Raw genomic sequence first — 24155 nt, 5'->3', positions numbered from 1 at the left:
GAAAAGTCTATGGCTTCACGAGAAGGGCAAAACCTCAGGTAATCTATTCACAATGCAATGTGGGGGAAAGCAACATAATAATTCACAGCACTTTTAAGAGAAAATCTCTCTCTGAAGTTCAGAACTCCAGCTCAGGGCTTTAACAGTCATCTGCGATTTTAAGAGGCCCCAAATCCTTGACCCAACAAAAAAGAGCTTCTCTAAAAGAGCCAGCAGCAAAGCCTCATTTGGAAATGACAATTTGCCTTGCCTCACAGTCAGTAGGAGCTGGTGCAAGCTGGGCTGCTAGAGCTTCCCTATCTGGTTATACTGAAAAACCTGAATGGAGGAAAGCAGTAAAAATTATTTGTGTGGCTGTCAGCCTGGCTATCTGGAGATATGGCTGTGTTTACATCATCCCATTTTGGCAGTAGTCCCCTCATGTTTTTCATGGCTATGTGTGTGGGTGTGGGTGTGGGTGTTGGTGTAACTGTTTACCAACTAGGATAGAAGTCCTAGTTGACTCTATCCCTAAATGTACTCAAGGCATGTGCCCAACTACTGGAAGCTCACATTTGTCCTAATCTGGCTATCACGACTTTGACCTCAGTCATTCTGAGCTGCAAGCAAACACATTCCAAGTTGTTTACTTTCCAGGGAAGTACAATAATACCTGCTTCAATTCAAAAGTTCCTTGACAAAATGAAAAAAAAGGACTTCTGATTCTATATAGTCAATATCCTGAGGTTGATCACTTTAACTCATCTGATAACCACACAGCATCAAGCCTACTCTATTTATTAAAGACAGAGAATAACAGCTGGATGGGGCAAATGGGCCAAAGTTACATGTGTATACTTACTCTAAGGATGCAGTACCTTCTAGTATCATGTAGAAATGTGGGTATAGTTTATTCCACAGATTAACTTCTATATCTCTCTTGAATCAAATCATAGCCATATTTTCTACTATTAGATTTATCAGTTTATACAGACAATTGCTAATATTGAATACATAGGACCTCATCTTCTCTTTAATTAATGGTCTAACAAATGATAATGGACAAAATTCCAACAAGAAATCACTGATTTATCATCATAAAGTTTACACTGCATCTGTTTTGTGCCTGTAGAAAGGTTAAGATTCTCTCCAATTTCAGCAAGCAAAACCTGTTGTAAATTGGTCTACCTTGTATTTAAATTTATATTCAATTTTTGTGTTTTGAAGCACTTTAATATAAACATATCTATCCACCTGGATTCCTATGTCATCATTTTCATGACCCTTATTGTCCACTGGCTTCAATCATGGATTTTCAGTAATCATGTTAGAGACTTTAATGCCGCATGCTTGAAAGAGGAGAAGTTGGTTTTGCTCTATTGAACAAGACTAAATATGTCATCAAGGGTAATAGACTCAAAATCCCTGGAACCTGCTAATTAAGTTGAGGATTTTTTACCCTGTTCCTGAATCCTCCTATCTATATCCAAGTCAATGCTTGATTAATATAGCTTTTACCTTTCTTTTATCTCTTGAATGCCTGGTTTTATATTGTCTAGCTACCTGTTTCTCTTAATATTCTTTTTGGCTAAGCATTCCAGATTGTGTCCTGGGATTATTCTTCGAGTATGCTAGCCTGCCACTGTGCCTTTTGCTGCCTGGCAATTACGGTATATAGAGGGGGTTTTTTAGCAGACCAAGAAATTGTAATAATCAGTTGAAATAAGTAAATGTGCCAGGTTTAGATATTCAGGCATTGTTATCTGTCTGGTTGTAAATAATGTGATAAAGTGGTGGTAGCTACTTGATATTAAGTACTACACACTGGGACAGCATCTAGGGAATCAGAGTAGTGAGTTTGATAGGATAATCCCTGGCTCTGTAGTAATTGTAATCCAGCCCTGGTGATGGGGTTTGGCCTCTTATGATAAGGTGCCCACAAACGCTCTGTACTCCAGGTGAGAATGACATAGATTTATCACCTCTTATCTCTAAAATCCATGCCATCCCCTTATACATATCCCTCCTGCTATGGTAAACAATATAGCCGCCTCCTTCTCCTTAAATGAATCTCCTGAAAAAAATGCTACTGCCTAATGTACTCACCTGCTTTGGTCCAGCTCCACCACTGCGGAGGCAACGTCCATATTTTGGCCCATATTGGATAGAACTCCTTCCATATGCAGATTCATTGCACATCAGGGAATTCAGGATATACAGTATAAAGTAAAATTAACCCACTGTTTTTCTGGAATGAATGTTTCTCTAATTAGTGTTTGGGGATGACAATGAAACTTCTGGGGAGCATGGAAAGCAGTGTAGAGTGTTAAATAGATCCACTGCTGTTGTGACTAACTCTAGCAAGCAGCCCTGGATCCTTGCCCTCAGCCAGTCAGCTCATCAAGGAATCTCCTAGTTAGCTAGGCAAGTACACTTATTATAGTAATAATGGCTTGTTTAGAAATATGACTTTCAAATATTTACATTTCCAGCTTTTTAATTTTCATTGTTTTGAATATTTCAAAATCTTAACTTCACACATTATAGGCAATCACATAATTGCATTTAGGACAAGTAATAATTACATACCATACATGCAAAACAGACAGCTTTCAGCAATTCATCTCACAGCTGCGTCAAAAAAAATTATTTACAGAAACCAGACTACAATGTGGGCAGCAATTCTACAGGCCATGCACAATTTTCTTTAAAAGAAATATATTGTTTTTGAGAGAAATAGCAGCAGTAGAATATGCCCTTTTCTCCTCATTAACAAACTCAGCTAGATATTTTGCCAAGAAACCACACACTTTCAGACCATGCCCTTTTATAGCAAATGTTCAACTCTGAAATGACAGTTTCTCCTTGTAATAGCAAAGAAATTGAACACCACAAAAAACTGAAGCATCGCATATAGAGTAAATTGAAAATGTAGCCTTCCAAGTGCTTAATCGTTATTTTATTTGTTTGCTAACACCTTTCAAGAGCAAAAAAAGAAGAGCTATTATTGAGTGAATCACAGCAGCAGCATAAAACCATGGCTTATTCATCATGACATAAAGAAACACTGAACAAAATGCTAATGTTTTGTTTTCAGTTTGAACCCCAAGGACTGCTTCATGTTTGTTTGTACTCTAGATCCGATCCTCAAGTTCAGTACTTATGAAAGCAGTGGCCAAAATAAAGATCCAGGGATTATGAATGGTTCTCCCTCACAGATAAGGGTTTTGCTTATTTTATTTACATTTGTATCTCACCTTTCTTCCACCACAGAAGTAGAAGGGCGTGTCATCCAGGTATTGAGCATACCCAGACTTACTTTGCTACAGGAAACTGGTGGCCTTTTTGTTTGCAAACAGATATACGATACTTGTGAAATGTGTGCCACAGTATCAAACTACATAATTTTGAATTTTTTTTATTCACACCTGGCCTTCTAAAACAAAGGGCTCATCAAGAATGCCTTTTGTGCTGTGTTTCTAGGCCTGGGTCCAAGCTTTAAAGCACTGTAAGGTTTTTTTGAGAGGTTTTTTTTCCTTTTTTGTCCCAGCGCTTTCCGAGGAAAAGCCGTGTTTTTCTGCTGAATCAGAGCAAATGGCATTTGTGTTTTCAGTGGACTCCCATCTTCTCCAATTCAGTGGTAAAATGTGTCCCGTGAAAGCACTGGGACAAAAAACAAAACAAAAAAACCCACACAAATGTTTGGACATGGAGCTTTAAAGTGTGGATCTGTGCCTAGAAAGAACAGTGCAAAAGGAAGTCTGGATGAGCCCAAACACAGAGACAATAGCTACAGAAATGCAAACACTTAGCCAAAACTAGATCATGGTGATATCTACAACAGCACTTCTCAAAAGTTTTGAAGTGGAATCCACCTATAAATTTTCTCAACTTTCTAAAACCTACTTGTAAACTAACACTGCTTTATTCATTCCTGCTTTCCTCCAAACAGAATATGAAATCAGTATTGCATCTGTAAAGTCTGAACAAATATGTGCATTTTGTCATTTCTAATATTAATATACTAATAATAAGCAATATTTTGCTTATTAATGTATCTACTGTTGGGCAATAGGCAGAGCCCATCGCTGATGGTAATATCCTGTACTTCCCCTTCAAACATAAGCACATTGCCAAGGTCACCCTCACAACACTGGGAGGAATATGAGAAGTTTTATCCTTTTTTTACCAAAGCGATCAAAGACGTTTACAAATATAAAAACTAAATATATTGAACAATAAAATCAGACTAAAATACCAAAGGCAAAACACACAGCAGCACTAAAACAAGAATGAAGTAGGGAGGGTTTTAAAAAATAACAATAGCAGAAAGCATACAAAGAAGGTTTTGAAAAGCTATCTAAAGGCAGGGCGAGAAGCTGCATGTTTGATCTCCCTGGGGAGAGAATCACATAACTGCAACAGCACCATCAATAAGGCTCTGTTCCTATTATTCACCAGTCGGAATTTCCAATAACAAAATGCCAGAAAGCATGGCTTCTGGTGCTGATCTGAAGATTGAGACAGGTTTACATGATGACCATGTACATATGCAGCCTCACCTTGCCAGACTTGTTCTTGAGTCCCCAAAGGCCTTGATTTGGAAACATCAACAAAAGATGTACAAAATATTTTGAATTAATTTGGGGTCATTGTAAGGATAAAGGTGCCCAGTAAGGATAAAGGTGCTTAAATTTGAAAGAGATATGCACATTACAACATACAATGCCTGTGAAATAAAATACTATCTCTGACTGGAACTGTCAAGTTGATATTTGGAAAGATCTAACTGAATAACCCAAGTCTGATAGGTCTTTCACCATAAAGATGCAACTAAGCAAATGTACTTATGGTAGTCCCATCAAACTCACTGGGACTCGCTTGCACAGTTTTTGGCTATTTGACAGTGCCTGCCCAAGGCAGTTTACAAGCTTTCATTTGCATATAAAGTCCACCTGTAACATGCAGCTCAAAGTAAAATATTTCTGCAATAAGCTCTACACTACCCCCCGGTGCTATCTTATTTGTTTGTATGTGGAAGCTATTTTTAAACTGTGTTCATGCTCCAGTCGTACAGTCCAGTCACTGAATGCAGCAAGGGAATTTAATACAATTTTACATTGCTCTTTTTTTGCTGTCAAAGAAGAGAGGTTTCATACACAAGCCCTACTTTTATGCTTCAGGAGAATAGGAATGTTCCACAGTGCAGGGTCTCAAAATCTCCATCAATAGGAAATGTGAGATTTAAGGCTGCATTTGCACAAAGGCATGCAGTGTTAGGCAGTACTGTGGGTAGGCAGAAGTCATGCCTTACCCCTACTGTTCACAATTCTTTATGCATAGGAGTTTGCTGCTATTTTAAAATTTTATTTACAATATTTTTGAATTTTATTATTGCATTTATCACCTTTCCTCCAAGGAGCTCATGGTAGTATACATGGCTCTCCCTCTCCTGATTTTATCCTCACAACAACCCTGTGAGATAGGTTAGGTTGAGTGATGGTGCCTGACCCAATGAGCTTCATAGCTGAGTGGAGATTTAAAGCCCGGTATCCCAGGTCTCTGTTCAGTACCCTTGCCAATACACTACGCAGGCTTATAAACACAAGAGCAATCTTGTTCACCAAAGTCATGTGAAGATATTATAGATTTCTCATCTGTTCAGCTTTCTAGATTGGAATTAGTCCTATGGCTACTAGAAAGGCACAACCAACAAGGAGTGGAACAAGCCCTATTCTTGTAAATATATGAGTTTTGGCCCTGATGGCTGCCCTATTTCTGGATTTTGAAGCATTTGCTGACTGATTGTTCTGGGAGAGGACACAGTTCCTACTGTTCATTTTGTATGTAAGCAAGATCAGCCTGTGTCTTACTGAGCTCTCAGACACATCTATCATCATTCTGCCCAACCCTAACCATAGTGGTGCCCAACTGTCCAGTTCTTACAAGTTCTCAAACAACAGAGTCTCCTACAGAGCACTCAGTTTAGATAACAATTTACAAGCAAGGAATACCACAATTTATGAGAACATGGAAGAAAAGCATTTCTGAGCATAGCTCAAAACCAACATGAAGTGCCACTGTGAGGGCCAGAAATCTCACCTTATACTCATTTATTTCCTAAGGTAATACTAACCCTTTCAAAAAACCAAATGGAATCGTAAGAGGTGGAACATCTAATACCATTCAGAGAACACGAATCAGTTTCTGCAATGAACAGTAGGAAATCACAGCCACTGAACACAAACCTGGCTGCCACAGCAAGCCAAATATTTTTGTCAACCTAGGTCAGGGGTCTGCAACCTTTAAGACAAAAAGAGCCACTTGGACCCGTTTCCGAAGAAAACAACAACTGGGAGCCACAAAACCATTGCGACATTTAAAACAAATATATCTCTGGAGCCGCGATCTGACAGCGGGCAGGAAGGTGACGTCAGGACGGTGCGTGACTAACGCACGCACCACCACCATGCGACATCACAGCCAGTACAGCGCCCGCCACAGTGGGAAGTGTCGGGGTGCACAATGTGCCTCATTCCCTCGCTAGTATCTGCCCCGGAGCAGTGGCAAAGGTGTAAAAGAGCCACATGCGGCTCCGGAGCCGTGGGTTGCTGACCCCTGACCTAGGTGCTGTCCAAAAGCAGCTAGATGCTCACTTTGTATGTGGCAAGTGACTAAAACAAGCACAACTCTCCAGATTGGATATGCAGGTCATGGCAAGGGGAGGAGGAGAGTGCTGGAATCACTCTCTAGCTATAGACACCCGTATTAGACACTGTGTAGGCAGGGAGGAAGCATCTGCTGATGGAGGCTTCAGTACACATTTCCGCATTGTGCACCAACTGGCTCCTATGGCATCAAATGTCCTTGAAGTCTAAGCATCCTCAGGTGGTTTCTTTCTAGAAAACCCAGTTGTCACTACCTATAATAAAGTAGCACTTGTTCCAGCAGAAGGGAGGCTTGGAGGAATTGGAAAGTATGGGAACTGAGGCATTTTAAAGCTGAAGAAAAGTGAGCAAAGGGGGACATCATAAGAATTGTATAAAATTATGCATGCTGCAGAGAAAGTGGATAGATATAATTTTTTTCTTCCTCTATCATAATAAGAGAGCCCATAATTCCTCTTCATACAGCACATTGATAAACTATGGCAGGGGTAGCCAACATGGTACCCTCCAGATGTTGATGGACTCCAACTCCCATCATTCCTTAGAACTGGCCGTGCATCTGGAGGTTGGCTATCCCAAAGCAACTGAATTTCCTACTACAAGAAGTAGTGAAAACTGCCAACTCAGGTGGCTTTAAAAGGGGTTTAGAAAAATCAGTTGATACTAGCCGTGGTGGCTATGTTTCACCTCTACTGTTGGAGGCAATATGCATCTGAATACCAGTAGCTGGGAAGCACAAGAGGCCAGAGTGCAGTTGTGAGATGTCCTGCTTGCAGACTTCCCATAAGCATATGGTGGGCCACTGTGAGAACAGTGTTTGTTTATTTATTGTATTGCAATATTTCTATATCAGCCTGCTGCTCCTATCAATCTGCACTAGTTGCAATTTCAGATAATCTCCAAGAGCAGCCCCAGGGAAAGCACACTAAAATAGTCCTTCATGGATGTTAGCAGGATGGAGGAAGCTGCACTAGTTGGGCCTCTGGCCTGATCCAGCAGGCCTCTGTGCTTATGCTCCATGCTGCAATCAGTCAAAACAACATTCTTCAGCTTCTCCACTTTTAACAGAGGCCAAAAAAAGGGCACTGCTGCACAAAGACTTCAGAATCAATCACATTGGAAAATCTACTATTGGCAGGGAGTAGTCAACTTTCCACTAATCAAGGATTTATCTTTGCCGTGTATTCGTGACTTTACAAAAGACTTCAGCCTCCTGCTTTAAAAATGGCTTGAAAATTATGATACAGAGTGAGTTGAAATTTCCTTAGGTCAGATACATGATTTCAGGGTTGCTATGAAGTTGGCACGACAGATCTCTAACACAGTGCTCCACCCCACTTGTTTACCTAATCCTGTGTTTAAATAATGTTTACAAGAATACTTGCAAATTATTCCAGTCCATTGGATTTTCAGGTGTTAAAAACACAGATCTAAACCTTGTCTGGAAATATCAAGAGAGCTGGATCTGGCATTCTCTCTCAAAAGCTATATTGGAAAACATGTTCAAAGGCAACTCTTTACTAAGACCCAAAGCATAACTTTGATATAAAGCAGCAGTACAGGATAATAGCACACAAGGGATGTGGCACAGACGGCAAAGCCTTGTAATAAATACTTTCTGAAAGCTAATGCCAGGTTTGATCCATACTATCCCTGGGGCTGCTTATCATTATTATCATCAGATTATTATGTGCCTTGTTTTAGAGGAAACTGGCTAAAGATGGCTGTTAAAACTATTTCCAATAATGGATTACATGGCCCATATTTACGGGGCTATTTCAGCCTCAATTCCGATCAGCTTTTGTTGATTTATAACACTGTCACCAACTTTAAGCACTTGTAGTCAATTGTATTATACAGGGTGTAATGAATAGACTCACCACCTTCAGAGGCAAGTTGTGTTACAGAAGAATATGAAGTACAACTAACACATTGAGGGCACATTGATTGGCCCCTGCTGCAGGAGGTGCACATGGAGTAAAGTTGTTGCAGATCAGCTTAAATGACAATTTGAAATTCTGCTAAATCACTTTAAGAGGGAAGGCCATGAATCTGTTTTAAGGAGCATTTGCGTTTTCTGCAGAAGAAGGGAGACTGACTACTTAGGCTCTCTTGGGAAACTACGAAATATTCAGGCAAGACCTGAATCCAGATAGGAAACAATATCCATAAGAAACAAAAATGGCTGCTGACATGTAGTAGCATGGTTAGTCCCTGTGACCTACCTGCCAATTGCCCCCAGTTATCCTAGAGCCATGGAGCACCTGACTATTCCTTCCTCTAAGGTCCTCCAAGTGTCTTCTTGTGTCTCCTATTAAAATTTTGACATATATTCCCAGCATGGGCGCATTGTTAGTGCTGAATAATGAAGGCTACCTATAATGTACTGCCAGAGTACCACAGCAAAACCTCTTTCGGTGGGGGGGGGGGGGACCAACAACAACTAAGGTTTGCATTTAGAAGTGCAGAGGATAAACTTTTCTCCTGATTTTTATAAGCTGTGGAGAGTTGTAGGGTGAGAAGGGAGAGGCTTGTAATAGGCCAGAAAATCCTTCAGCCAAACCATATCAGTCCAATCATAGTATTGCTTTCAAACGTGCTAAGAGGAAGGCATGCTTGGCAAATCCACACCGTGATCAACTCCCACCTGCAAACCAATGTCCCCACTGTGGAAGGACGTGTGGATTCAGAATTGGCCTCCACAGTCACCTGTGGGCTCATTGTTAAAACCGTGTTTATGGAAGACAATCTTACTTGGCTACGAGTGATCGCCAAAGAAGAACAAAAGAAAAGGAGCTTCTTCCTATGTGTAGCGTAGATGGAGTTTCATCAAAAAGTGTAAATATAGTTTTCATCAGCCATAATCACAAGGGTAATATAGTAGAGCAGAGCTTTCCAAACTGTGTGTCGCGACATGTTGGTGTGTCGGCTGCAGTCTGTGGGTGTGTCACGCAAACGCTCCCCATGCTTCTCCCAGGATTGGAAAGGGGTTAGTTTAACCTTCCAGTTTGCTAGTAAAACTGAATCACTGTGTCACAAAATGATGCATGTCTAAAGAATGTGTCACTAACATGAAAAGTTTGGAAGGCTCTGTAGTAGAGGCTTCAGCTGGGTCACCATGTAGTACCCAATTGAATGACTGGACGCTGCCTCTTTCATTAAAACTTAGCTTACAATTTGATACTAGACCATATGCTTATGTAGATGAGCAGAAGTGTGTCGGAGTCACTTGTGAAACTAAAGCTTTTATGTTTAAGCATATTGCAAAATAGCTGAACCAAGATAGTACATTTATTGTTCCCCATGTGAATCCCATGGTGCCAGGGAACTATTTGCGGAGCTAGAATTGTCCAGTGAATGCAGCATAGGATCTAAAAATTGGGATCCAGATTTGCACATCTCTCATTGTCATGAAATGATCTGGTGCCCCTGTAGCAGCTTCATCTCCCTGCCACTAGAAAATGGAATAATCCTAAATGAACTAAACACAGAGGGGTAATGTTAAGAAAACTGCTGCAAAATGCGCTATGCATCTGGAGTGCAACATCAACAAAGGTTATATCAAATACCAGTAAGATTTATAAAAAGAAAACTAAGAAACAAAAGTTTATTATGTTCCATGCTAAAGCTTTGACAATCCAAATTATCATGGTACAGCTACTTCACTGGGCTGCATTTTGACTAAGATGAGGAGAAAGTCTTTTTACATTAGCCAAGTGGTGTCTTGGGGATGAATTATATCTATTATACCGTGCACTCAGGCACTCGTCACAGTGTTCCACTGCATCAGAAGCAGTTTAGTCATGCTGGCCACATGACCCGGAAAGCTGTCTGTGGACAAATGCTGGCTCCCTCGGCCTGAAGCGAGATGAGCCATAGTCACCTTTGACTGGACTTAACTGTCCAGGGGTCCTTTACCCTTTACCTTTTATATCGACTTTGTAATTTAGGAATGCTACAGGAAGGCATTTGCAAAGAGTCTCCTAACCATTCCTTGCTATCAGTAAGTGTCTTTTTCTGGGCAAGTTCCCATATCTCCCTTTCTAATACAATGTACATTAAAACATGGTAGGATCAGAGCTGCTGGCATTTCCTTCCACCCCCCCTCCATGTTTCTTAGATGATGCCACCAGCGCTAGTCTCTCTGTCCCAGACATTCAGTTTCAATGCTATTTTCAAACATCACCTTGTCTCCAAGAAATACACATCTTCCCTCCTTGCAGTCCAACACTTCACAAAAGCACCAATTAGAATTAAAATTGCCATGGGAAAAGAGGGCAAGTAAAACAAATGGCTGCAGAGGGATCACAACAATAAAAGGATGATCAATTCCTTTATACAACCAGAAAGAAGCCAATGCCTTTATACCACCAGCAAGAAGTTAATCATGTTGTGAGAAGTGCTGGTTTCCTTACTTACATGCAGGGAGAGAACATGGCTATTAATATATATATTTTGCATGATTTTACAAGCATTCTTCCTCTATCTATTTGTTCTACACTCCTCCCTGTTGTGCCTTGGGATTCCCTCCCCTTCATTTAATTCTGCTCTCCTTTGGAGGATGGGATACTGCCAAACCAATGAACTATGCAGAAGTAATGTCTGAATTATCTGTGGCTTGAATGATAAATCCTTTTGGCACTCACGTTTGCCCTAGGCTTCTGAAGCACCTTGGCTCATCTTGGGCATATGAAACTTTTGTTTTTATACTTGGGTGTTTTACTTTGTTCTGTTTTTGGTGACACAAGTTGAAAGCCCCATGCAGCTCTGAAGGCTTGTTTTAATCATCAGGATCCAGATGGTGCCTATGTAGTGTAATAAAACATTCAAATGGAGTCTAGGTTACACTTGCTGCTATACACCACCCTAGCAGAGCCACAAGTTGCACAAAGTCAACCAAATCTCCCCCTAAGGAGAAGTCTAATACAAAAGAAATTAACACAACTAGAGAAGTAGGCACAATCAGTTACAAAGAAACAAGTGCATCTCATACACTCTGGGAGAGGTGAAGAACAACCATCTCTGGAACATGAAAGACAGAACGTTAAAATTCTGTTATATGCAATTAACGAGGAACACAAATATTTTCAAAACCTTGGTCCAGCAGTCACAACAGAAATCATTTCTATGGTACACAAAAAATTAAATTCAAATATTATAGGAAAGCTTGCTTTCTTCTAATCTTTCTTCGTAATGGCTACATTGTAGCATCTGTTTACTCTTTTTCTCCCCTTCTTCCTCCCACACCCATGTATTGTATTCACCTAATCATTGCTTGCCTTTAAATGATCTCTCTGCAGCCATGGTCATTTACTTTTCTCATGCTGACAAGATAAAATCCCCAACCAAAGTAGGAAGCAGCTAGACATTAGTCTTCATCCTGATAAAACAGAGAATTTTCTGCCTGAGGAGAAGTAAGTGGCCTGCTCCTCTCTTCTCCTTTGTCTCATGAAGGCTTTCGGAGCCTAGGTCAGTTGAGCATGCTCTGATGATTTTGGCCCTTAAATGATTGTTGTCTCTGGAAGAAAAAATGTGTCATGCTCAGCAGATAAAGTTCAGCCTGCCCCCACTTCTGAAGTGATGTTGGGATGAAGAACTGAGTTCATGTCTGTCAGATATCTCTGTTTGTTCTCTTTTTGGAAGTAGGGAATCAAACTAATAATTGGAATGCTCATGGGCTCTACCTCACTTTATATCTGAGATAATCACTGAGGGACCTGGCTGATGTGCAGAATATTCATTTAAGGGTGAAGGACAATTTGTGTTCCATTCAGGCATGAGGAAGGGGAAGCAGTTAAGAAGTGTGATTTCTGGGAAGGGCAAGACAGGATGGGCCAGATCTCTTTGAGCAGAGATCAGGAAAGTCGTAACCATGGACAGTTCTCAGTGTGCGCTGCCAGCTGAAGCTCTTCTCGCTATTGCAACTATAAAGAGGTGTTTTATCAGCAGAGAACTTATGTAATCTAAATCCTTATGTAGGTTGGCTCCTTGGAGGAACTGGCTATGCGGGGCTCCTTTGGGAAGAAGGGCAGGATATAAATTTAAACAATAACAGCAACAATGATCTCCAATTCTGCAAATGCTGGCTTCCATAGCACAGTGGGGACAGGGAAGCTATTGGTGGCTTGTATTCAATGAAGAGCATCTCTTCTAATAGGTGTCTTTAAGAATTATGCAGAACGGCTGAATTTGGAAGTACAAATTGTAATTATGCCTTAGAAGGGCTTTTGCCACTCATGATCTCCTAAACCAATATTTTCTAAAAACAAAGGACACATTTATAGTGATATTCAGTTCTTCATTTCAAAAGGCTTCCAGTGAGACATTTCACAGTCTCTCTTGCTGTGAGCCCTAGGGAGAAATCTGGAAGCATGTTTCAGAGAAGCTCAATGGCGTCTTGCCTAATGTGAAAGCTTAACAGTTTTGGAAAATCCTACACTCCTGTTTATCATTTTATCATAGTTGGAACTTGCAAAGTATTTTAATTAAAGCTTCCAAGTTCCATCAATGCTATTATAGAGCACTAAACATGCTCAGTATTGAATTTCTATTTCACTAGGACTTGCTCCTTTTTCAGCACATTTCCTTATCCAGCTTAGCTATCTAAATCTGCAAGAAAATGTGTTTGTGTTTGAACTAAAATGGTTCAACCTGTCACTATTTAAATTCTGCCTATCCCCATTTTAGGAATAAGTAACCTCTTCCTTGGTCAACATTTCAGTGTGATCTGTATATTTAATTCTGCCTCTCATTTTAAAGGAGGTGGTTTCCAGCAGAAAAATCCCCCCTTTCTATTATTTATTTATTTGTTTGTTTATTATTTATTTCCTTCTCATTATATGCCACCTGTCTTCCATTATGGAACCCAGTGTAGTCTACATATGGTTCACTGGAAGTCACCTATCCAGATACTCAGACTGCTTCAGCAAGGTGGTGGCCACATGTGTCCTCAAACTGAACATTTGTGCTGTGACAAAGAGATGAGGAGAGATTTCAATTTTTATAGCGAAATTAAAAAAATAATAATAATGGGGAGAATTGGTTTTTTTTGGAGAAAAACTTCCTGCATACCCCTAAAATCTGCATTTTTAACTATGAACAATAAAGCTGACATACATATGCTACAGCTCCCACACACTTGCTCCTGGCTGCTGCTCCTTGAGCGGCAATGGTTGGGAGGTCTTTTTCCCCATCCAGATGCCAAGGAACTGCCACAGCAGCATTAACAATGCCAGGAAGAGAAAAGTCCCCGCTGTGCTGCTGCCACAGCTAAATTAGCACACAGTTAAGAGGGTTTGAGGGCTCATAAGAGGAATTTAGGGGGAGAAATAAAGAACCTGCCACACTCTCTGTGATGTCACTGTGGCACAAGAGGGTTTGAACTTGGCACAGAATTAACCTAGCTATTTTCCTATTTTTGCATGGCAGACAGGCTGCGTTTACCAAGCGTGATTCAGAAGTGAACAAAAATTCCAAATCCAACTGTAGAAACTGGTCCAAGCACCAGAAAAGGAGGCAAAAGGAAAGAGAGCCAAATACCTTCTTCCCTGCCATCGCTATTGTTGCAGTCATCAATGTGAATGATGTGGGAAGGGATAAACTGTTCTTTATATCAAACAGCAATCAAAACAGCAGAAACACAGTTTGTAATACTGGCATGCTTTCTGGGCCTGGAAAATTTGTATTCAGAGCCCAGTGATCACAAAGTGTGTTGACATCAGCACTGAGTATAATTCATTTTAGAAATAAAAGTTTCATTGGAATCATCAGTTTTGTTTTTTCCTGGAGATTCAAGCATGAGTCTGCAGATCATTGTCCCATTTAGGTTTATATTTCTAAGAATTATCTTGTCATGAAGACAACCATGTAACAGAGATGTTCCTCTGCATACTCTTATACTGTAACTTTAGAATCTAGTTTCCAAGCTGTTAGTTGCCTGAAAATAAAGTCTTGTAACCTATACTTACAGTATAGTCTTATCTCTAAATATTGATAGAACCATGGCTTATAACCAATAAATTCATTTATAAACTCGTGGTATAAAAGAGCTCTGTTACTCATAAGAGTGTTTTTTTTCCTTATCCTAATCTTTACAAATATTAGGAGAGGATGTGGTCTGTGCCTTATGCAACAGAGGCTATCATGGCTGACACAATATACTAGTGGAATTAGGCAGATGCCAGACTTGTAACCTATTAAGAAGCCCACTGTCCATCCACCTCAACCTTTACTTGGCACAAGGCCTCCCAAGTTCAGAAGTAATGCACCCTGTCTCTGATCTGACCTGGCCTAAAGCAACAACACTCCTGACTGAGTGCCTTTTAACAGTGCAGCAAGTACTGAGACATTCAGTTCATGTACCCCATTCTCTGACTTTTCTGCTCCCCAGCTCAAGGGCTCTTCCTACAAAAGGTGTCTGAGCTTCAGTCTGAAGCTGGTGTGTAAGGGTACTGAATATAGACATTCCTGGCTCTATTTTTATCCATCAGCCTAACCCCTGGCCACTCACTAGCCACACATCGCCTGCAAAGCATGCACTGACTTGGTGAAGTTTCTAGCATTATCTATAAGGCAGATAAGAGGCTGGAATAGTACATCTAGTTTATAAAATCAGAGCTATCTGGACATACCCTTAAACACCAAATCTAGCTTTTTAGAAGGCAATTATCAGACCCAGAAATATGCCACCTTCTCAGCAGGAACAATCAATATTGGTAGTCATATACTTTTTGTTCCTAATGTTATCAGACTATTCTGGATCTGTACTCAGAGCAGGGCCATCAGATTTGCAAATTCTATATAAAAATAATTTTGGGAGAAGTCAATGGGCTAGAAATGTGTATTTATTTAATGTATCAATGTGTGCATATTTACCATTCAGAAACCAGACATCACTGGATTGTTCTGTTTACAATAGTACAAGAAATAATTTACTCCTCACAGCCCTTTAAACCTGTTTCCACCTTTCCATCCTCCTCACCAGGTCCCTTAAACCCTATGAATACAGATTGGAAAACACAAAGCCACTTTGCTGGTGAACTGCTGAGAAAAGGTTTCAACATGACTGGTATTAACTGTGCAGATCTCCAACCTTCTATTTATATCTAGGATAATTGGCGAGTAGAAATATTTGCATTGCTAATTTTACTCTATTTAGAACAAGCCCAGGGTCTCCATAATACGTTTTAATGGCTGCACTTAAGTTACTGCCCCCTCCCATCTCTTTCTTCTTATCGAGTGTTTTCTCTCAGCAGATTAATAAGTTCGCAAACAAAGAGCTCGATGTGTCATTGCTCCATTATTACAGAGTTTGGTTCAACAACAGAAAGTTGACATTAGCTACCCTAACCAAAGGGGAGGGGGGAACCACAGAAAATTCTGAGAAGGCTGCAGAGAATGCTATTTAAAGAAAAATAGGTTGCTGTTCTCTTACTAGAAACTGATGAAAAATATCAGCACATGTTTCTGTTGCAGACTATATACAAACTGCAACGCTTTTAGATGCCTCATCTGAACAGGGGGGGCCCAAATACTAGAACTGGATGGCTAAACCTAGGTTTTTGTTACTATTAAAAAAGGACATCATAACCCTTTAATGGTTGCCCTCTAAAAACATGAGGTTGTGTGTGTCTTTCTAGATCCATTACATGATCACATGAGGCTTTTACTAATGAACTGACTGTCTACAATTCTTCCTTCAACTAGGATTGATCCATGAATCAGGAAACTCCTGGTCTGAATCTTGCCTCTCAGGTAAGCCACTATTTTTAATATCATCCATCTGTAATATAGGAGTTATAATACAGATCTTCCTTTAAGGATTCTAAAAGTAACATATGTGAGTAAGTGCTGTTATTCTTATCACACACACACACCCCACGCAATAAAATACTAACAAATTATGCCAAGAAACTGACTTTTTCCCATGGAAGGGAAATCCCATTTGGATTGTATACAAATATGTAAAAGAATAGTGGGATCTCAGAAGATGCATTGTTAGGTATACCTATTGATCTGTGCAAGACTAAGAGCATGGATTGCAAACATTAAACCCAAACCAAGTGAACTGAGCACAATAACTGTGCTTAAGATATTCCCCACCACCACCATTCAGTCATGGCAGATACAGCCACATCTTTCCCTCATAATTCATAAAAAAAGACATTGTTATTATACATGTACTCATTTATGTCTGTAGTAAGACTCGATTAACAGGAACTATGTCAATATAATACACACTGCTAATATCAGCAAATTCAATAAACCATTGGCTATAAAATGAAACCATATTCATTCTTCACACTAAATCCACCAGGGCTAATTATGGAAAAATGGCCAGAAGTGTTTTTACATTAACACGTTAGTGCTCTGTATACACTATGTGCACCTGTGCACAAATACACAAGCAGCCCTCTGCATTGGAACTGATGGTTAACTGCCAGTGAGGAAGTTAACTCCCAGAAAAGAAAGGTGGCAGCAGTTTCTTGGCTGCGGCTCGGTGACAGCACTGCGAGTCCCACTACTGAGCAGACGCTGAAACCTGTATATGTCTTGCCTCCCTTCAGAACACTTGTCATCTGATAAGCAATACAATGGTTACGTTTGCACTTTGGGATTCTTTTGAGATATATGTCTGCCATTTTTGTTTATTTTTTTCACATTGGGGATTTGAATCTGCCAATGAAATTAGGAGCCATGGGAAATTCCATGGATGCTTTTATAAAGATGTTTTCTTAGTGATTTGCTATGGGTTGTGTCTAATGTTTGTTTTACTCAGAGGAGACCCATTTAAATTAATGGACACAATCCACTTAGGTCTACCAATTCCAATGAGTCTACTCTGAATCCTATGTCTTTATCTGCTCTTAATTTGTGTTGGAATTGCATATGCTTTGGTTTTATTGTAACCAACCCCAGAATTATGGATCAGGCTGGTTATAGGCAACATACAACTCCCTTGTTACAAGAGCTCCACTCGCTGCTGGTCTGTTTCAGGGCCCAATTCAAAGTGTTGATTATTACGTATACAGTGGTACCTCGGGTTACAGACACTTCAGGTTACAGACGCTAACCCAGAAATAGTACCTTGGGTTAAGAACTTTGCTTCAGGATGAGAACAGAAATCGTGCACCGGCAGGGCGGCAGCAGCAGGAGGCCCCATTAGCTAAAGTGGAGCTTCAGGTTAAGAACAGTTTCAGGTTAAGAATGGACCTCCAGAACGAATTAAGATCTTAACCCAGGGTACCACTGTAAAGCCCTATGTGGCTTGGGTCCAAGTTATCTGAAAGACCATATTCCCTCATACAAAAACCTGCACAACCTCTGAAATCTCCATGGGGAGGCCCTTCCCTGCTCTCCTTTCAGGCATGCTTGGTGGGGACATGGGAGAGACAGCCTTCTCAGTGGCTGCTCCCAGACTTTGGAGCTTCCTTCCTACATTATTTAGACTGCCTCCCTTCCTGTGGTCCTTCTGCTGGCAGGTAAAGACCTTTTTAGTCCAACAAGCCTTTGAAAACTGGCATTTTCACAGGAAGGGGCTAGTGTTGTTATTGCCTGTATTTTTAATAGAACTTTTTAATAGAACGATTTAGTTTCATTAGTGTTTCATTTCTCTTTAATGACAATCATATATATATATATTTAGCTGTTTCTATTTTATCTTTTGATTTTTTATCTGTAAGCCACCTTGAGTTCTGGTCTGGGGAAAAGGTAGGATATAATTAAATACAATAATCAAAATTTAAAAAAGGAGTGAACTAGACCATTCAACTAATTTTCAACAGAAAAAAGACCATTCAACTGTCATCCATGTATCACAAAGCAACCACATTCCCCTATTTCCAGACATTTGGCCAGTGCTTGTCCCACATTAAATTCAATTTCAAAACACAGAAACCTCTGCCTCTCTGCACCTCACAATGTTTAACCTGACCATGAGGTACCCAGTTCCAGAACTTCCTGTTTGCCAGTCCACAACCTAGTGCACTGCAATGCCCTGTTCCTATGAAGTACAACCTTGGAAAGCCACCAGGAATAGAAGTGTGCCACTTCTTTAACATGTTGATTACAAAATTCACGAATACATGAAACACATGCTGCTGTAATCTCCTATCCCCTGGGTGGCTCCTCTGTATTTATAATTCTTTGCCTAAGGCAAAGATTCAAGGAAGAATCCCTACTAAGTACAAGGAAAATGATATGGTGTCAACAAGAGGGGAAGAGCCAGAAAGACTGGGCTTGGAAACTTCTAAGGGGCATGGTGGAAGACAAAATCATCACATGGAAATGTTTAGAAACAGAATTAACAACAGGCATGTAGGTCTTGAAGCCCATTCCTATTACTAAGATCCAGGCACATTTTCCAAATTTTGTGAAGTTGAAGGGATTGCTTACTCTAGAAGTATTGGCCCCCACAGAGGCAATAAATCCTATTTCTAAGTCCATGAGTTCCAGGACTTCAGGTGTGCTTGCTGCCTGAGAACTAGGATGTTGGTGATAGCCCTAAGATACATTCATTTCTGTTTAGAGTGGCTAGAGTCAGTGTTCAGATACCCTAAACATAGCTCACAGGTCAGTTTTGACATGTAAAAGGATCGCTAAGCACATTACAAATATTTCTCTAAGGAAAATTTCAAAGTGTGGAGACTTGCCACAGGAAATCTGAAATTTTCTTGCCTGAAAATTTTCTTGCCTGAAAATTTAATTATTATTAGAGCGACAGGCTAGCTTTGGGGGCACAGGGCAAGTTCTGTAGAACACATAGCTCTGTCTTCCAACATGACAACAGTAGCATCTGCTGCCTGAGGAAGTCACTTCAGTCTGCCTAATAGTAGGGCTGACCCTGCTAGAAAGCGAGAGAATCTTCAAACATCCTTCAGTAGGCATCCTACTAGCTCCCAAGACATCCAACACTTGACTTTCCTTCAGCAAGAACTATGGAGAAATCTACAAGTGGAGGAAGCCAAAATCAGAATAAACTGGGTCATTTTGACACACACATTAAAATACATTTTCATTTAGAACAGCCAGAAATCACAGAATAACATTGCAAGGCAGCAGGAATTCAAAGGAAAACACAGAAAGGCTTTGAGAAGTTACTGATAAAAGATACTTGCAACAATGTGGGTGTTACCTGCCTTTTAAAACAGTATTTTCTGTCATGAGACTATCTTTTGAAGGTTAAGGTACAGTAAAAGATATAAAATCCTGAAATAGCATCCTTGCCCTGAACAATCAGCATCATGACCCATGTCCTATATGTTGCACTAAAACTGAAAAACTCCTTTTTTCAAGCTGTAAAAATCTCAAATATTCATGCCAGTGCATGCATTTGAAAAACATTATACTTCAGATTTGGAAAGCTTTTCTTAACTGATGCCTTTCCACCCTCTGTTAGGGAGCTAGTGTTAGAATCCCTATTATTATAATATAAAAAATAACCTTCAACTACAAAACAAGAAAAAGGTTTGTTTTTTTAAAGCAGAAAAACAGGTATGGACAGTGTATGCATCCAAACTAGGAGGCTTAACTACTTTCCTTTCCCTAAACTTAGTACAGAAAAGCAGAAGGAATAATTTTTATACAATGACAAATATATAAAGGTAAAGGTACCCCTGCCCGTACGGGCCAGTCTTGACAGACTCTAGGGTTGTGCGCCCATCTCACTCAAAGAGGCCGGGGGCCAGCGCTGTCCGAAGACACTTCCGGGTCACGTGGCCAGCGTGACATCGCTGCTCTGGCGAGCCAGAGCCGCACATGGAAACGCCGTTTACCTTCCCACTAGTAAGCGGTCCCTATTTATCTACTTGCACCCGAGAGTGCTTTCGAACTGTTAGGTTGGCAGGCGCTGGGACCGAACAACGGGAGCGCACCCTGCCACGGGGATTCGAACCACCGACCTTTTGATCAGCAAGCCCTAGGTGCTGAGGCTTTAACCCACAGCGCCACCCGCGTCCCTGACAAATATATAATCGGAGCTATATAGAGCAATGGGAGTTACAAGTCTCACTCTGTTAAAAAATGGGGCAAGGAGTAGAAAAGTGGGGGGAATAAGTATTCAAGGACACTTAGAATGTGGTCTGCTGTATCGGTAAAGGTAAAAGGTAAAGGACCCTTTGGATGGTTAAGTCCAGTCAAAGGCGACTATGAGGTTGCGGCGCCCATCTTGCTTCAGGCCGTGGAAGTAGGCGTTTGTCCGCAAACAGCTTTCTGGGTCATGTGGCCAGAATGACTAAACAGTTTCTGGCACAATGGAACACTGTGACGGAAACCAGAGTACATGGAAACACCGTTTACCTTCCCGCCACAGCGGTACCTTTTTATCTACTTGCACTGGTGTGCTTTTGAACTGCTAGGTTGGCAGGAGCTGCAACAGAGCAACAGGAGCTTGCTCCATTGCGGGATTTGAACCGCCGACCAACTGATCGGCAAGCTGAGTGGGTGTGGGTGTTTGTGTTGCCATGTCAATAAGTGTGAGACTGTAGTGGTAATACCATTCGTGTGTGTGTGTGTGTGTGTGTGTGTGTGTGTAACAGGAAAAAATTCTGGTCCTCTCTACATCTTATACACAATGAGGTGGTGCTATGATTTTTCTTTTAAAGTTATAATTAATTGGAAGTGGCAGAGTAGAGATAAAGCAAAACTGCATACTGTTGTGTAAGTTTCTGTATAAGCCAATCAGTACTGTACAGGAGAATGATCACAAAGTTGGGGGGGGGGCGACCGGTACTGCTGACAGTAACAAGATTCAGTGGCAACAGTTACAAACTTGGATGCTATGCCTACAGGGCTGAAATGACCCGAGTCTAGAGAAATTATCTCTGATTACCTCAATTATGCCCTAACTACACCTAAAGCGACCATCCCCAATTATTCAACTGCTGGATATGGTACAACAGTTACACTCAGTTAATGTCTGAATGCAATTTCAGGTGAGAGCAGCAGGGCATTGTCAACTGATCTGCCATTAAAAGCCATCCTGTATTAGCTTTGAAAAAGATAAAGGGTCCCCCCCCAAAAAACCCTAAACATTGATAAATGGTAGGATTTTGATTATTTGGAATATAAAGGGGAAAACACAAGCTGCAGAGGAATTCCTGGGCTATCATATGCAAAACGACCTAGCCAAGCTAGGGCTATTAAGGAACAATACAGGACCATTGAGGGTCATAGGAAATGAAAGAGACTTGTCGTTTGTTGTTGCTGGTTTCATTTTGTTGTGTTTTATTAAATATTGCAAACATCCCTGAAAAAACTGAACTGAAGGGTGGTATAGACATGTTAATACATCTGTTAAAATGCAAGAGCCCTGCCGTAGCATCCCTCATATACCCAGTAGGTCACTGTGACCTGCGGGAGAGCTTCTCCTTCAAGTTCCAAGGTATCAGAAGCCTGCTTCACTATAACTTGTAGGGGAGATTTTACTGTGATACCCCTGTTCTGTGGAACAGCATTCTTTCCAAAATACAACAGGCACCCACTATCTGCACTTTCCAGAATCAACTGAAGAACTTTTTTCTTCCAACAAACTTTCCCAGCTAGATGAATAGATCTCTCCTGAGGGTGTCTACTTGGTATTGTTTTAAAATATATTTACTATTATTTTCTGTGTTGGTTTTAGCTGTTTTGTTGCATTTTGTACATCATCTTAAGACACGTGTGTAGAAAATGAAATAATAATAATAATAATAATAATGATAATAATGTTGATGATAATCCCAAGATCGATGGATAAAGGGAGATTCCGACCAAACATATGGAAAAACCTTCTGACAGAAGGATGTTGAACATGTGCAGAGGAGGGTAACTAAGATGATTTATTTATTTATTTATTGAATTTATATATTGCCCTATACCCAGAAAACTCAGGATGGTTCAAGGAACAAAATCAAAATATAAAACCACAACATATATATATATAATCAAAATAAAAACAACCCAGTAACACGCACCCCCCCCCCCAAAAAAAGAACCACATTTTAAAAGGGCACAGGAAGTCAATCAAATCAACCATAAGCCTGGTTAAAAAGGAACATTTTTGCCTGGCACCTAAAGTTGTACAATGAAGGCGCCAGATGAACTTCCCTGGGGAGAGCATTCCACAGACGGACAGCCACTGCAGAGAAGGCAAGTTCTTGTGTTGCCACCCTCTGGATCCCTCAATGAGGCACATGAAGAAAGGCCTTAGAAGATGATCTCAGGGTCTGGGTATGTTCATATGGAAAGAGGCGGTCCTTGGGGTATTGCGATCCTGAGCCATTTGAGGCGTTATATGTCAAAGCCAGCGCTTTAAATTTAAATTGATAGTCAGTGTAGTCAGACGAGAACCAAGATGATCAAGGGTCTGGAAATCAAGCCTTATGAGGAGCGCTTGAAAGAGCTGGGTATGTTTAGCCCAGAAAAGCGGAGACTGAGAGGAGATAGCCATCTTCAAACATCTTAAGGGCTGTCACATGGAGGTGGGAACACGCTTTTCTCCTGCTCTGGATGGTAGGACTCAAATCAATGGCTTCAAGTTAAAGGAAAGGAGATTCCAACTGAACATATGGAAAAAACTTTCTGACACTAAGAGCTGTTCAGCAGTGGACAGACTCCCATGAGAGGTGGTGGACTCTCCTTCCTTGGAGGTTTTTAAAAAGAGGCTGGATGGCCATCTGTCATGGATGCTTTAGCTGAGGCTCTTGCAATGCAGGGGGTTGGGCTAGATTCTAGGGAGCAAAACAGCACTTGAAGCCCTTAGGTAAAACGCTTATCTGAGCCTATTCGAAAACACTACAAGATAAGCCCATTATCTTTTCAGGCTGCCAAGGGATGGTCCAAAGCCCAGAAGTGGGAATCCAGAGAGGATATCCCATTTCAAGAACACTTATGCACACTATCAATACTTCTCACGATTACCAAAAGGTCATCTGACAAATGCTGGTGAGCTTTTAATATTGAATGTAGTTTGAATTGTTGATCCAGTAAAACGTCCTGCATGCAATTATTTTAAAAAGCATTTGTTTCCTCACAACAGCTGCACTGGCTCAAATCGACATTGTCTGCAGTTGTCTTGTGTTTATTAAGCTTGTATCAAATGTTTTAGCGTCGATATCTTATGCAATTGCCGGGGTATGTGTGTGTGTGTGGATTCCACTGAACACCTGATCCTTACTTAACAGGTGAATAGGAGACTGAGCTCACATACAGTAGTGAGTATAGCAAAGAGCAGTAGGTGCTTTGGGAGGCAGCTCAGTTTCCCTCAGACATTTCAACAGCCTGTCTAGTAAAGGATCAAAATCCATCTACATACAGAAGAGATGCTAGACATGCAGCAAGACTGATCTGTGTTGACACATTAGGCTGCTGCTTGTGGCAATGCCAAAGAATCTTCTGTGCCTGCCATCTTTTACCCACTGATACATATGGAAGGAAATCTGACTTTTCTGCAAAACTCCGGAGGACAGACACTGCCCTTGCCCCTCCTTGTTCTCCCTTCAAGCAATTTGTGGCCAATTATACACTTAGAAC

General features: G+C 40.7%; 1 protein-coding gene and 1 long non-coding RNA gene across 26 annotated transcripts in view; both read right to left on the bottom strand.

Annotated features, from left to right (window-relative positions):
* PTPRF (protein tyrosine phosphatase receptor type F) overlaps positions 1-24155 on the bottom strand; it is a 457928-nt gene that overhangs the window by 153307 nt on the left and 280466 nt on the right. The gene's annotated exons all lie outside the window — the stretch shown is intronic.
* Positions 11847-17716, bottom strand: LOC310680026. Its single transcript, XR_014512619.1, has 2 exons — positions 14038-17716; positions 11847-13992 (listed from the first exon to the last, which is right to left on the bottom strand). It is a non-coding gene; the product is annotated as an uncharacterized lncRNA (long non-coding RNA).

Source organism: Podarcis tiliguerta (assembly GCF_965153285.1).
Source record: "Podarcis tiliguerta genome assembly, chromosome: 6".
NCBI classification, from domain to species: Eukaryota; Metazoa; Chordata; class Lepidosauria; order Squamata; family Lacertidae; genus Podarcis; species Podarcis tiliguerta.
The sequence above is the reverse complement of the archived record's forward strand: the minus strand, read 5'-3'. Positions and strand labels throughout refer to the sequence as shown.